General features: G+C 40.0%; 2 protein-coding genes across 3 annotated transcripts in view; one reads left to right on the top strand and one right to left on the bottom strand.

The window, feature by feature from the left end:
* The window catches only part of map1aa (microtubule-associated protein 1Aa), a 100,274-nt gene that overhangs the window by 55,743 nt on the left and 27,947 nt on the right, over positions 1 to 16,584 (top strand). Inside the window, exon 1 of one of the 2 annotated variants that reach the window (XM_059345897.1) lies at positions 14,099 to 14,165. The exons of the other annotated variant lie outside the window; for it this stretch is intronic. The gene's annotated coding sequence lies outside the window, so the exon portion shown is untranslated. Of the gene's footprint in view, positions 1 to 14,098; positions 14,166 to 16,584 lie in introns of those variants that run through there. 2 annotated transcript variants of the gene reach the window in all.
* tp53bp1 (tumor protein p53 binding protein, 1) overlaps positions 1 to 16,584 on the bottom strand; it is a 153,082-nt gene that overhangs the window by 123,016 nt on the left and 13,482 nt on the right. The gene's annotated exons all lie outside the window — the stretch shown is intronic.

Here is a 16,584-nt window from a genome sequence, read left to right as displayed (position 1 = left end):
AGCATTTGGTTGGACTAACAGACACTCCAAGGAGTCGCTGGTCATTTTTCTGAGGTAAGTAACAAACATATTGTTTTTGTTTTTTTGCCAAAACTAACATCCCAGTTAATGCTCCAATTAATGCTAACATTAGGGGTGTGCCATATCGTATCGTTCACGATAATACCGGTATATTTTTTTTATGGGTAAAAAAAATGCATATCACGATATTGGCAACATGCCCTACTTCTTGACAAAGTGGCGTAAGGATTTCCTATTAATTACCTAGACCTTGGCGGCCCACCAGAGTCTCTTGTGCTGCTCTAACGTCACATTTCAAGCTACTGAAAGTATATCTACACTATTCATAACATAAAGTTATAAAGTTATACCCACCTCTCTGTCCTCCTCCGAGACATGCGCACGCACGCACTGAATATCCCGAGCTGCCCTCCCACTGCGCTTCAAAACAAGCACCTACCTGTCTGTAATGTATCAGTCCCGTCCCCTCTCTCTCTCTGTGCGTCTGTGTGTGCATGAGCCGATCTAAATACTGTCAACCTGTCCTGTCAGAGGTCCAAACGGTCCAAACACACTGTTGCATTGTGCCGTTCGTTAGCCGCAAGCTAACATTAGCTAACAATTAAAGTTGTTTTAATCACAAAAAGCTACTATTACTTCCTTTCGCTTCACAAATGCAGCTTTCAAAATAAGAGCACAGAATCCACCACAGAAATTACAAGAAGACTGTCAAAATAAGATGCCTTAAATAAAACATAGAAGAACCTTTATTCTCCTTTACAATAATTAATCAAAATAGGCAATGATGTGTTTGTGAGGTGTTTGCTCACATTTAGCTCTCAAAGTGGACGAGATTGATCACATTGTACTATAAAATGTACAAAATTTTCTCCCAGGGGGCCCCCAAACCCCCTAGAAGGTTATTTTTTATTATTATTCGCTAATACTCAAGTAAGTAATTTTTTTGTATTTGGCAACTGTTGAGATTTGCAATTTACACTGCATTTAGATTTATGATTAATTTTTATTTTGTTGTACAATTTTTATTTATTTACACGGACTAAAAAATAATTTTCTATATATTTTTCAGTATTTTTGATATCGTCAAGAATATAATTATCGCGAAAATACTCTGAAATATCGTGATAATCTTTTAGGGCCATATCGCCCACCCCTAGCTAACATGAATTAGCAGTGACTTCTCTCAGTCAGGTTAAGGTGTAGAGAGGCCTGTAGTCAGTGATCAGATCCCTCTCACTCCTCCACAGTCCAGGTATGGTCTGTTCCCCATAATCGAAACAAGATGGTGACGAGTGTAACGATAAACATAAACGGGCCACAAACCAACGAGTGACATCACGGTGACTACGTCCATTATTTATGCAGTCTATGATTCCAATAAGTCAGAGAGAAACAATAATTATCAGGTCATATAGGTGAGGTTGTGCTGAAGAAAATGAACCCAACATGGCATGGGAAAACATTATTTTAAAGTGGTATTAACAGGCAGAATGAAAAGGATTTAAAAACACCCAAAATAGCCCAAAACAGCAAAGAAATAGCTGAAGCTGTCAGTTTATCATCAGTTCCTCTATTAAATGTCTCTGCTGCATTCAAGTGGAATTACTCTTAAAGCCGTAGAGACATTTTTCATTAACTTCTCACCCGAGTAAAAATGTGTGTTGCGGGAAAAAACATTATTTCCCCTCCAGACTGGAGCCCTGCTCGCTCTCAGGCAGCCAGGATGCTCTGACCTCCCTGATGGGTGGCATATGTGCTGAAGGGCAGCCAGAGCCCTCCAGTCTCACAGCCTTCCTCAGTGTACACACACACACACACACACACACACACACACACACACACACACACACACACACACACACACACACACACACACACACACACACACACACACACACACACACACACACACACACACACACACACACACACACACACACACACACACACACACACACACACACACACACACACACACACACACACACACACACACACACACACACACAAATCTGCCTGAACACACAGACACAGGACAGATATACAGCAGGGATAAAGCAAGTCGGACAGGAGGGTTAAAGAGTTGAGACAGAGAGGCTGTAATGTTGTCTGAGGAGAAAACTGGAGCTGTTAAAGGAAAGAATCCACCACATACTGAAGATCTAATGACAGAAAATGTTTAGCATTAAAATAAAGTCCATATTTGGCATTAATCTATAAGAATCAAAGAGCTTAGGCTTATTTCTCTCCTCCTTTTTTCTGCTCTATCACTTTTAGTTTACATTGTACTTTATATCTCTAAAATATTGAATTAATTACGAGAATAAAGTTGTAAATATTGAATTAATTACGAGAATTTATAGGTTAAGTTAAATTTTTCGTGTTTGTAGAGTGTATGTTCAATGAAATAACAGTTATCTAAACAGAAGAAGAAGAGACAGTCAAACAAATCCTGGGCTGAAAGAATTTATTGGACCATGCTTTTTTATTCTCTTAATCTTGGTCGGGTCATTTTATAAATCAAATGATTGATAACCTAAATTAATCAGCTGCAGCACAATTAAGATAACAAATATATATATATTGATACATTAAGGCGGAACAATCTAAATTTGATAAAAAAATAAAATGCAAGATATCCATCAATCCATTTTCTTCCACCTAATCTGGGCTGGGTCGCGAGGTAGCAGACTAAGTATTCCAGACGTCCCTTTCCCCAGCAACATATTTCAGATCTTCCTGTGGAACCCCAAGGTGTTCCCAGGCCAGATCAGAGATACAATTGGTCCAGTTCTGGGCCTCGGGCATTCCCCTCTAACTAAACTCCTGCCCTCAGTGGCTCCACTTCGCAGCTACCTCTGAAAGCCTGAGCTCTTCATCTCTAAGTCTGAGCCCACACAGGAACACAATTTGGCTGCTTGCATCCACCATCTCTAAGAATCACCACCTCAGGCTGTCTGAGGAGCAGGGGAGAAGAAGAACAAGGGCACCAGCTGCAGGCAGTGGAGCACCAGAATATTTCGTAGCATGTTGGGCAGCTTTCATGGCACTGCATCAAGTTTTTAAACCCATCAGAGAGGATTCTTTGTTATGTTTTCTTCTCTGGAAGGACACTAAATCATGTTTTCTCCATTTAAAGACCCATTAGTGCTCTTCATGAGGCAGCTCTATGATGTTTACTCAATCTAGAGGGCAAGTCATCACAATTTATCTGCCATAGGGGCATCCAAGAGGGCAATTTTCCTGTGTTTTTTCCCAACATTTCCAAAAAAGAGGCTACCAGAGGAAATCACACAGAAAAGAGTTGTTGCACCTTGACCAGAAAAGGATAACCATACTTTAGGCGTGTTTCGACTGAGTGTTTTGGCTCCGCCCGCTAGTTAGTTCCCCTCGGCCTCTGATCCCATACAGGTACTTTTGTAGCGGCTAACTAACGGAGTTCGAATGTGACAACAGACCGACGCGGCAAGCAGTGCAATACCCAAAAACCAATACCATGAATTGTATAAAAAAAAAAAAAACTGTGATTGGATATAATGAAACAGTTTGCACATTTGCACATCTACATGAAGCCGCCATCCTGTGGGTCTCTACCTGCAGGGATAAGCATCAGGGTCGGTGCATTGTAAACTCAGCATCAAATCAAAAGTTTAATCCAACGCTGTAACACTGAACTCCTGATAAACTGCTTTTCTTCTGCACGTACCAATACAGAGTTTAAAATACATTAAATGGCTACCGCTGAAAAAGTTATGGCCAAAAATTTAATAAAAAAGGGTGTGAATGCAATGAAACATTTGTAAGCTGTGGCCTTTAACTGACTATCAATACTCATCAAAATTTCTTTACAGTCACAAAATACAAAAATAGAATTCTGACTTTCACAACCAATAATCGAAGCACTTCTCTTCCTCACTTAAAATCCTGACCTCCTTTCTTGTCAATTAAAAACCCTCTGCGGACTGTTTCCAACTCCTTGCAGACGCTCACAGGTTCCCCGAGGAGCATTTCGGACGTTCTCCGTTGCGTCATGATGAAATGGATACAGTGTGGCACGCAGTAATCAGTGCATCCATCACTGGACGTCCATTAGTCCGGAGCGTCTCTGCTCGCAGCACACTGGTTCCTGATTGACTGATGAGGCTCGAGGACAGTTTGGCAACATGAAAGATCACGTTTGGTCCCAGGAGAGCAGCAGGAGGAGGACGGAGGTAATGTGCTCCATGAATGCAGCTGTCGCCCACACAGTGCAATTAATAAAGACTCAGTGGACCTACACTGCAGACTGATGGCTGATAAACAAAACCTGCTGCACCTGGGGGGAAAGAGTGGGCAGCCAGGCTCGGTGGCAATAATTCAATATTATTGTTTATCCACTGGAATACTATTATGAGACTATTACAGCCAAACACTGTCTAATGCCTTCAGCAGCAGTGTGATGATCTGTGATGCATTTTATGACTCCTACTCATATTGGGAAAATATATGAATGATTATTGTAATACAGATTTCTACCATTTTGCCCAATCCCAGTTTTTGGAGGCACTGTGCAATTAAACTGAGGCGCTTTTTTAACATAGTAAACACCCTTTTCTCTTGATTCTCTCCGTTTTTATTGCTATATTTGTTGAGTTAGTTAATTATAAAGTAATTATGACAAAAGGGGGTAAATCTACTATATTAAAAGGCAAGATACACACATGAGGATGCACATGTATCAAGACAGAGCAAAATTAAGTTTCCCACACCGGAGGGGAAAACAATTCACACAGGACTCGCACGGGTGAATTTTAGGTTATTTTCATATCATGTAGGTTACGTAAGGTATTTAATCCAAACAATATTTTTTTCTAAATCTAACCAATATCTTTCCACAGAAACCCAACAATGCAGTAGTTACCCTTTTTCTTAAACTTAACCATGTTTTTTTACCCTTTTCCTAAATCTTACTTTCTTTTATTAACCCTTACCATGCACAGTAGTTCCTCTTTAACTAAATCTAAACATAGTATCTCTTTTCCCCCTCAACCTAACCATGTAGTCTCTCTTTTATTAAATCTAACCATTCTAACACATATGTACAAGGCTTTTAATGAGTAGCAATTTAATGGGTTGCTTAAACTTCATGTTTTAGCGAGCTACAGGCATTTGGTTGGGATTAAAGCCCTAAGTTGACGACTTTTTCACTCTATTTGACTGACCAACAGTGGCACATAAACACCAGCAAAAGGCAGGACAGAAAAAAGTTTGCTAGCTTAAGAAAAGGTCAGAGGATTATCAAAACCATTAATAATTCATCCTCCGGGAACCATGAGTGCAAAAGTTTATCTTAAACCATCCAGAAGATGTCAAATGTCCAGACAAACCAACATAGTCATCCCGAGAGAATCTGCAGAAGTTTATTTATTCACTACAGTATCTTATGATTAGAGAGAGTTACATTACGTGTGACATACTACTTGATTTCCTCACAAACCCACGACCGGAGGCTGAGCGGCTGATCACAGAGCGTGACGGACGCAACATCCTGCTGAAGCTGACAGGCAGAGACAGAGTGAGTGATGGCTGGGAGAGGGACGAGGCTGTCAGGGGGCCGAGCGGAGATATTAAACACCCCGCACACACATGAATGACACACACAGGTATAATATCCGCCGCTGCAGTCTCCTCACGTACACACAACATGCTGGCAGGGAGACAGAGAGGGAAAAAAAGGGCACAGCCAACAATATTGAGAGTAATGGAGGCAGATACATCATGAGTGGGCAGTAATATAATGTTGCATTGTCAGCAGGTGTAGTTCCTGTGTCTGAAAACTGCATTACTACATTATTAACTGCACTTACAACTCATGTGATGTCATGTTCTCTTTATGGGACTTTTTATAAGTTTTCCCCTCTGTAGGGGGCTTTCAGAAACAATGCTGAACCAACAGAAAGGACGTTAAGGCTCACAGTGATCTCACAGCGATCTGTTTCTATATTGATTTGTGCTGAAATAAAGAGTCACAGCAACGAGGGGGGGGGGGGGGAACGGATGGACTCGGTTCAGATAATAACCTGCAGTGACGACACGCAATCTGTGCCCCTCGTCAGTTATCTAATGAGTAGTTAAAATTTTTATGACATGCCTTAAAAAAAAATCCAGCATTGGTTCTGGGCGCGGTTTTAGGAGAACGTGTGCCGTTTAATAATTCAGCAGCCGTTATTGATCTGAGCCTCGACTCCTCTGCAGTCAGGCTGTACATCAAGAAGGAGGGTCCCCTGCTCCACAGCCTTTCATCTGGACCTGACAGCACACACACACACACACACACACACATGTACACACACATGTACATGTGTGACCAGTATAGGATGTGAAATTACAGTTATCTGAGCTGCTGTGTGAAAGAGGAGAGTCTTAGGGGATATTTGTGATGTCCTTGTGGAGGACAAATACACTCAGTTACCACTTCTTTATTAGGTTTATCTATGAAATCTACTGCAATACAGAGCAGCAACACTGATCTTATCTTAAATGAGGGGTATGCTGTCAAAAGAAAGGCCCAAGGGCCCACACTAAAATTATTAAAACTAATCTTTTCATGGATTAGGTAGCCAAACAAGATAACCAAGATGTAAGCAAATTGGATGATAAATAATTGTTTTGAGGGTATTTTATGAATCATTTAATACAGGGATAGTAACAGAATGCTAACAAAAGAGGAAGGTTAAAGGTATTTCTAAGATTCTATTTACCCATGTTCACACACAAAGTATATAAAGATACATATATATTGTACAATTAGGAGAAATGAAAACAATTTTAGCTGATGTTGCAATTGTGACATGATTCAGAATATCTGAGGGAACTACAACGTGTTACTTGAGTTACAACTAATTCTCATTTTGATTGAAAAACACAAATCTAGATTTTTAAATTTTTCCTCAGTCTGCAGATATAATATGAAGGCAGAACCACTATATTTAATTCAGAGTTTAAGGTTTAAACATATAACATATAACATAAGATAACATAAAATTCCTACCATATCAATATGTATTTGTCATCTTATTTGGACTGGAAGTAATTTGCATTTTCATGAGTGGCTGATTTATATTATTTATCATTTAGTCTAAAAAAATGTCACTTTTCACCTAACGTTGATTCCTCCAACGAAATTACAAATCCTTAACTTTTCAATCTACAATTATACCAAAAGAAAAAAAGAAGAAAAAGGAATGTTTCAAACACTGAACAGCATGAGTAAGAGGATTCATCTTAAATGATGAAAAATGTTGTTGGTTACTTTTCTGTCAATTTATTGATTTGTTGCCCACACCATATGGTAAAACAACTCACACAGGTCTTATACAGGTGCATTTTATAAGTTATTTTTATTTCAAGGTATTTAATCCAAACCATGACCTTTTATTTATGAAATCGAACCAGTTTCTTTCCCCCGAAACCAAATCACATAGTAGTTTCCCTAAATCTAACTGTAGTTTTTTTCTTCCCTAACACTAACCATGTTGTTTCGCTTTTCCTAAATTTTACTTGTTTCTTTGATTACCCCTCACCCTCATCATGTACAGTATTTCCTCTTTATTAAATCTAACCAAAGTTTTTCTTTTATTCACTAAACATAACCATGTAGGCTCTTTTCCTAAATCTAGCTATAGTTTTTTTCCCCTCGAAGCCTCACCATGTGCTTTCTCTTTTCTAAAATCTGTCATCCCTCCCAAACCTAACCATGTAGTTTTCCTAAATCCAACTGTACCCCCTCCAAAAAACTAACCATGTTGTTTCTCTTGTCCTAAATCTAAATTAAAGCTTTGTTTTCCCCATAAACCTAACCATGGTTCAGATCTACGGTTTGTTTCAGATCTACTTTGTGTGTGTGTGTGTGTGTGTGTGTGTGTGTGTGTGTTCTTCCACAGACAATCCATCCATCCGCCTGAGGAGTCAGTTACGCTAAATTGACCTGAAAGGGACTGAGTTATGGTTGATGCATTTAGATTATAAACTGACACTACCTTTTTTTAACCATTTACCCGATGCAATACTTTGATTTTATATTGCTGAAAAAAAATCTACGTCAGTTTGGCTAAAGGACAGAATTATTTTTTAATTTGTAGTTTCTTTTTTAACCATGAGTAGCGCTCTGGAGCAATGTTTGGATTCTGTTTATATTGTGCATGGTCACAGTTCTACTATTCAGCTTATGGACAGTTTGTGACAGTAATGTGCGAAGCAACGTGCTGCCTGATTAAAAACGTGTTAAAAACCTACTTTGCAAAAGTTTTAGGAGGACGAAAATGCATTCTACGCCTTTGCTAGGCCTCAAGAAAACACACACTGAATGTTAACAAAACTTTGTCTACTGGAAAACTTTACAGAGCACCTTTAAAAGGTTAAACACACCTCAGGGTCTGAGCAGTAAGGCAAACCAGGAAGTGCCTTAAGCTGCATTCTATCAAAAATGACAGTCGGGGGTGCTGACGGCGGCTGCAAAAGCATTTCTGTCCATTCATTTCAATACAAAATGAGAAAACTTCTCACTTAATTTATTACCCCAGAATATTTTTTAGGACAACACTATAGTCTCAATCACTAGTCGGCTGTGGCTCAGTTGTGGATCAGTTGTCATCGTTGTGTCAATGAACTTCCAATGGTGGCAGGTGGCACCAGTGTGCCCTGGTAGCCTCGGCCACCAGTATGAATGTGTGTGTGAACGGGTGACTGAGTGAAGTGTGTAGTGTAAAGCGCTATTTAAGTGCACTCCATTTACCATAGTAAAAAATGTTCTTCAAGACAATTTGATGTTAATGGTGTACATAATGGCCCCTTTAATATGGTCTGCTCCCTCGGAAATAAGATGACAACACATGATGAGTGTTACGCTGAACTCGATGCCTCAAATGGCCACGAACCAACAGATGACGTCACTGTCACTACTGATTCTTTATAGCATATTTTAGTGCAACAGAACACTGATCACAACATTTTTAGGCAATCAAAATGATACAAATAACTTTAAAGAACTGTAGAACACACAGTGAAAGTGTCAGAGATGGAAGACAAAAAGTGTGCCTTGGTGACCCTTCCCCAGCTTTATCATCTATTTTATTCTAAACGGACGATAATTTACTCAATGACCATCATGTTGTATTGAAGAAGATTTGAAACTAACGATTGAGACCGTAAACTCATTATGAAAATGTTAACTGAGGTCACAAATCAAGTCAGAAGTAGGATAAATTTCTTACAGACTTGTATACAATATGACTCCTTTTTGCAGCCAGTGGAGTCGCCCCCTGCTGGCCGTTGGCAAGAATGCAGGTTTAAGGCACTTCCACTGGAATCTACAGTTATAATACACTTATTCAGAAATATATTTCAAAGCTCAGATTCAGAATGAAACCTGCTGCTTCCTTAGATGAACTGTTACTCACAGGCCACAGAGAATAGAGTCTCTGAAGTTTAAAGCAGCGAGTCATGGTGGAAACACTTAACAGCCTTTACAGAAACACATACATCTACAAATGTGACCTTGACTGAATGCTCAGTGTGTGTGTGTGTGTGTGTGTTTGTGTGTGTGTGTTTCCATGTGTGAGAGAGTGATGTAAGTAGTGGAGGAGGAGGAGAAGGAGAGGAGGGCTGGAATAACTGAGACATTCAGGGGAGAGAAAAACAGCGCGTCTGGAGAGAAGGGCGCGGCAGGCCGGGCATCTGAGCCGCACCGCTAACAGCTGTGTGACATTTAGAGGAGACTGCCGGTCATCTGAGCTGATGCTGCATCAGTGCTGCTTCGACAGAGAGCAGATTCACTCACCGGCTTTTTACAGAGGCAGCTTAATACCATAGCAACTGCTGGCAAGGCTCTTTACAAATACCCTTCTTTTATTATCAGACCTGAAGGCTGAAACTTCTCTTCCCCTCACAGCCGATAAAAGACATCACATTTAACTTTGTGCATGTTTTTCGTCCCACTTTGTGAGCTAAAAATAATCATGTGTGATCCAAAAAAGTTTTTTTAAAAAGGGACAAAATGATGAACTACTTTTGACAGGGAGATGTAAAAAAAAAACATTGACATGCAGCTCTGTGAATCAGCATCAATCTCTCTTTCCATTAGTTGTGATTCACAGCGGGTCAGACCGGCAGAGAGAACAGGCTATTTTAGTTTGTCTGTCCCACCCAGCAGCTGCTGTTTGACTCACAGCTGTTTGAAAAGTCCTGTTCCCAAAAAAGACAATCGACAAGCTTCCCCTTTCAATAATACTATTGGGCTCTATTTATCTACTTAAACTCAATTTAAGCATCATCCATCCTGACAGTGAAATCTGAGCTGTTGGTTCTTCTGCCCCCTGTGGTCAAACACAACAGATTCGTGCAGCTTTACAGTCAAATCCTGATGCTTATTTACCTAGAAAATCTAAATAATACTGAGCTTAATCCAGGCCATCCAGAAGAGTTTACAGAGGCCAAGAATTTATTTAATTGGGTGATGTGTTATTTATTTAGGAAATGACATATTTTGAAGGGAAAATGCATGAGACGTTACCAGTTTAAGATTGCAAATTTAACACATTGGCTATCGTTCGGATGCTTTTAGTTTCCATATTTGCATTTGCAGGTGTGAGCGCAAAATGAACAGCTGACTCTTTAGAGCATCTTTTAGTGCCACGGTCAAGATGAAAAACCAACTTTGGTAGCGAGCTCTCAATCACAAGGAAGCCCCGCCCTAAGCCCACCCCTGCTTTGTCGTCTATTTTACTCTAAATGGGACCATATTTTACTAAATAATCATCATGCTGTATTGAAGAAGACTTTAAACTAACAATCGGGACCATAAACTCATTATGAGAATGTTTACTGAGGTCACAAATCAAGTGAGAGACTCATATTCTCATAGACTTCCATGTAACCTGAATTCTTTTTGCAACCAGTGGTGTCGCCCCCTGCTGGACATTAGACAGAATGCTGTTAAGAGCACTTACATTTAGTAGACGCTTTTATCCAAAGCGACTTACAGGAAGAATAAAAGCAAACAAAGAAGGTTTAGTGTAAAAAGAGCTATTAGTGCATCAATAAGTGCTAGTGACAATTCTTTAAGGAGTAGAATTATCGAATTATCGTGTGGTGCTAGGAAAGAAGATGCTCTTTGAAGAGCTGGGTCTTCAGGAGGTTTTTTTTTTTTTTTTTTTTAAAAAGGTAGAGAGGTGTCACCATCCATTCCTCTGCTGCTCTGCCAGTAATTTTCCACTCTCCTCCCCTCTGCTCACTCTCCCTGCTGGCCACGCCCTTCTCATCAGCCAACTCTGTTCACCTGTGCACTCAGGTGCTCCTCATCAGCATCCAGCCACTATATAAGCCACACCAGCCCAGCACTACAGCGCCAGATTGTCTTTGTAGTATGCAGAACTTTCCAGCGCTTTTCCTCGGCTTGATTTCCCGGTTCCGACCCTGCTTGTTCCTGACCCAGAATCTTCGTCTCTGCCCTGGTTATCTGACTGCCTTCCGTCCCCGACTCCGAACACTGCCTGTGAGTTCCTGGTGTTATTTTGTCTGCTTCTGTTGCCACTCCGGCTTCTCCGTGGAGGGTTACTCTTCGGCCTGCTTCTGCTTTGGACTTCTGGACTGCAGCTCTGTCTATAGACTTGTTAAGGAAGACTGTGTTCCTGCCTGCTGCCTAGTGCAGTCATCTGTTGTCTGCAGTAAAATAAAGAACATTAAAATCACAGTAAGATTGTACTGTGCGTACTGTGGATTGTGCGTTTGGGTCTTCCTGATTTGTGACAGAGAGGGATGCCCCTGCTCTGGTTGGAACTAGAGCAGGGGCGTTCCTCTCTACCTTTAAAAAAAACTCCTGAAGACCCAACTCTTCAGAGAGCATCTTCTGCATCGGCTTCACTTTTCAGACCCAGATGTTGGGAGACGACATGTTCGACCGATTGTTTACACGGATCATGTATGCTTTTAAAATCTGTATTTATTCATCAAAACTTTTGCGAGAACATTCTTGAAACACATTCGGAAAAAACAACAACTGCATACTCGCATTCTGCATTCTCGGGGTGGTCTGTAGTGTAGTGGGTTACACAGGCGCCCCATGTGCAGAGGCTACAGTCCTCGCTGCGGCGGAGCCGGGTTTGAATCTGGCCTGAGCTCCCTTTGCCGCATGTCCTCCCCTCTGTCACCCCCTTTCTATCTGTCTCACTATCAATAAAGCCTTGAAAAATGGCCAAAAAATATCTTTAAAAAAAAACAAAAAAAACAAGAGCATTCTGCACTATAACTAGTTCCACAGCAGTTTCTGTCCTGTCTTGTCTCATCTGTCTGTGTTTTTTTCTCACTAATTTAGCAATGCTGCTAGCAAAGTTCCTTAGCCGTGAAGCTAGCATTAGCTTTCATTCAAAACTTACCGTTCTTTGTGCAAATTCAAATGTCGGACGAAGTCTAATCTTCAACCCGCATTTCGTTTTTTGTTGACCACTTTGTAGTTTGTATGCCAGAACAAACTATCTTTGTCATCATTTTTGCCAGCTGACGCTGTTTTCTGACAGTTCTTCTTCATTGGTTTTCCTGCAATTTCATTGGATGGATGCTGTCGGATCAAAATAACGTGGATCGAATTCGATTGGATGTTGAGCCGACAGCACACGTCAGACACGCACACAGACACACACAGCAAGAGACGCACACATTTACACACAGAGAGATAGAGCAGTCCTTAGTAACAGACTTTTCAATCTTTGGGTTTTGGGGAAGGTAGCAAGTCTTTTCAAGTGAAAAGGCTCAAGACACAGTCAAGTCACAAGTTAATAGTCCAAGTTGAGTCAAAAGACATCAAATTCATCAAGTCATGTGACTCGAGTCCACACCTCTGCTGACTACAAACACAATCCAGAAAACTTCCAATACCAAAACTTGGGGTGGGCTTAGGGGTGGCCGATACAGCCAACATGTTCTTCCCTCATATACGTCATTCCATATCTCAATAAAGATATTTTATGACATTGCATGTATTTTTTGGTAATTCAACTAGTCTACATGAGATAACCACATGGTAAGGTCTATTTTCTTAGGGATCAGATTCTAAAGCTTCGTTCAAATGATGTAAATATTGCCACAACACAGTTTAGTGGCAGTTTTTTTTTAAAAACATGGTGACCTGTGTGACAACACTGAGTCCAGGTTTTTTTATACTTAACATTTGTAAATCTGACTTCCTTTTGTAGACTAGAAAAAAAGTAAATGAAGGCTTCAGTATTTCTTACAGACAGTTTTAGATATTCTGACAGTGTGGTGGGAGCTTTGAAACATAAATTAGAGTGTCATAATGGACAAGAAATATGAGACTCCTGCACACTGTCTAACTTACAACATAAGATATCCTTGATGCAGTAGGAGCTCACTTATAGATGCAAGTATATGAAACAATATTTAAAATGGTGTGAACAAACAGTGTAAGGTAAAAAAATAAATCAAGATAGACATAATATACAATATGCACATTTAGCTATTTTCCATGTTTTTCTGGATTAAAAACCAAAATCATTATCAAGAAAACCATGAAAAATGTCTAGATATCAGCTCTTAAATTAAACTCTTATGAGCCATTTTTGTTATTATATTTATCCAAACAAATGTACCTTTAGTTGTACCAGGCATTAAAATGAACAAGAACTTGAAGAAAACAATGGTCTAATATTTTTTCCATGACTGTATAATATGCATATTTATTGCAATTCTCCAGGCAAGAATTATGGAAAAATCTAATTTAAAAACAAATTTAGAGACCTTTTTTTGTTTTTGGTCATTCGGTGAAAGATGTGTTCAGGGACGCCTGAGCTCAGTATTTTTAAAAATCATGGCTGCATCCCTGGATTAAAATCATCACTTAATTACAAGTCATCAACTCGTCACTCGAGAAGTTGACTTCAATAGAGGAAGCATTTTTTTATGATTCACGTGAATGCTGCCGAATCACTTTACAAGTACGGAGATGCGACTGTACGAGGCGCTCCTGAACGCAGCACGGTAGCAGAGTGTAGGTGTTGAGCTGAAGCAGGCCGATCTGCCTTCATCCTCATCCGCAGCAGCAGCAGCAGCAGCGCCCCTCCCTCCCTCCGCTCCATCCACAGCACCGAGCAACGGTAAGACCCTCCACCGCTTATTCTCGCTTCAGACGCCCGAACAACCCGCACACACAGCGGGGGGAAAGCTGCTCCTGTTCGGCTCTAATCGCAATCATTTTATAGACGCGTGAAAAAAAAAAAAGACCGGACCGGGGTCTGCTCGTTTTATAACACCGCATCGTTAATCTGGAGCTGCATGCAGATTGGTCGCAGCCACTGGAGGAATCCGACTGCATGAAAACAGGAATTTATTTTTGACATTAACTGCATGTGAGGACTCCTGTTGTCGGCTCAGAGGCCGTGGACTTAAACTGCATATGATGTGAGTAACAGTATGGCTCATAATGATCATTTTCACTGCATATAGGTGTTTACATTTACTGACAGTAGAAAATGAAGAGCCTATTTTATCTGATTTACTCATAAAAATGTTCCAGTGACAGCATATTGGCATGCATGTGGTGCATTTAAGTCACATTCTGTACTTTCTGGTTACACTGTGCAGCAGTAGCAGGACTTTAGGAGGTCATCAGTACTGATTCCTCTCAGCACACCCTCAGGTGGCTACTGCCTGCAGAAGAAATGTCTTTTAAATGTTAAAATATATTTTCTGTCAATATTATCTCCCTAAATTATGTTTTTAAGCCATTTTCACATTGCCGGAGATGTAACTCTGCTTGATAAATAAGAAAAATGGCATTTTATTGATGTTTGGCTTCAAAATTAGTCAAATATTTGCTTAAAAAATGCATAAATGTTCCTTTAATGTGCATTTATGTGCAATTACAGAGTATAAATGCTTTCTCAGGTTGTTAAAAAACCCACATTTCCTTAAAATAACACGAAGCACATGACGTGTGTGTTCAGTTGTAGCAGCAGCCCTCTCTGGCTTCCCTCTCTTGTTATTAATCCAAGATGATGATGCAGGTTACAGTTTTAGGTGAGAGTAGTGTAGGCCTGCAGCCTCTCAGTGTAAACAGCCTCTCTGACTCACGCTCACTGTATGTTCGTTTGTCAGTGAGCTCGCTGCTGCTCTCCATTCACTTGAATGAATTTGGGTGACCTGATTTTTTAAGGTGGGAGGAGAAAAAAAAAAAAAGGCAACACATCTTTGTGACCTGGAGGCAGCAGCTGAGAGCGGCTGGCTACTCGGGTCAGGCCGCCTCAGCTCAGAGGTTCATGTGAAACCTGTGCAGGGACGTGGATTAGACTTCACTCTCTGAATAACCCCAAACTTATGCAACAGACTAGACGAAAATGTCCAAAAATAGGAAGGGACACACAGACGACCGGCAGCTGTTTTAATCCCGAAGCACGCAAGGCGGAAGATAATAATGCTGTTTATTTACATGGTGGATATTTAATGCTTGACTGGTGAAGATCGACACATATGTGATCAGTCGATTGATCGTTTAGTCGATCGATTGAAAACAGCAATTTTTTTTGAATGATTAAATGCAAAATATTCTCTTCTTTCAGATATTCAAATGTGAGGATTTAATCTGTTTTCTGGAATGAATATTTGGTCATTAAGATGTAAAAAAATAGTGAGAAACTACCATTACAATATTCCAGAAACTCACAGCAAACCCTTTACTAATCTATAAATTAAAACTAACAAAAAAGGAGAAAAAACTGGCTCCAGATTGTCAAATATGAATATTTTGCTCAGGCTTTTTAGAGACCATCCTCCCCCAAAAACAACCGCATTCATGTTACGATAACAGAAATCTAAACTGATACAACACTAGTTTCACAAAAAACAAACACAGATAAATCAAAAGTTCTACTGATATTGCAGCAAAACAACCAGAAACCGGACACACAGAAAATAGGATACATTTTTTTTGCTTCTGTTAGTTATGTACAACCTACAACATTTTAATAAGGCTAAACTTTTTGTGACAGAATAATTAATTTAATTTGTTTTCACAAAAGACAAAGAAAAGCTGCAAATGCAAATGATATTTTTGCCTTAACTACTTACCATTCAGACAGCCTGCCATAGGAATATACTGGATATATTTATATGGGAAGTTGTCGAATAAATGCTGCAAAGTTAGGCTTATTGGTGACTTTCAAAGCGGTCATGTGACCTCTGACGTCATGCTAATTCAATGAAAATAGGCCCCTCTGGGTTCTCACAAGTCTCCTCTTTACACACATTTATGCTGATAACATGTAGTTTAAGGCAAAAAACACAGTTTTTCTCATGAAGTACACATTTGCCATTCCCTCCAACTGTATTTGAATAGTTGTGCACACTGAGGCCCCTAAACAGGCTTTGAATTACATACACTGGGTTTCACTAGAAAGCTGAGACTCTTGTGGATTCAATGAGCCCAGTTTTCTTCATGTGAGCCACATCTCAATTAATCTTCAGGTTCAAAGCTTTCAGAGGATGTTCACAACTTCTATGTGGCATTTATTGTTGACC

Source organism: Centropristis striata, chromosome 2, assembly GCF_030273125.1.
Source record: "Centropristis striata isolate RG_2023a ecotype Rhode Island chromosome 2, C.striata_1.0, whole genome shotgun sequence".
Classification (NCBI taxonomy): domain Eukaryota; kingdom Metazoa; phylum Chordata; class Actinopteri; order Perciformes; family Serranidae; genus Centropristis; species Centropristis striata.
The sequence above is the reverse complement of the archived record's forward strand: the minus strand, read 5'-3'. Positions and strand labels throughout refer to the sequence as shown.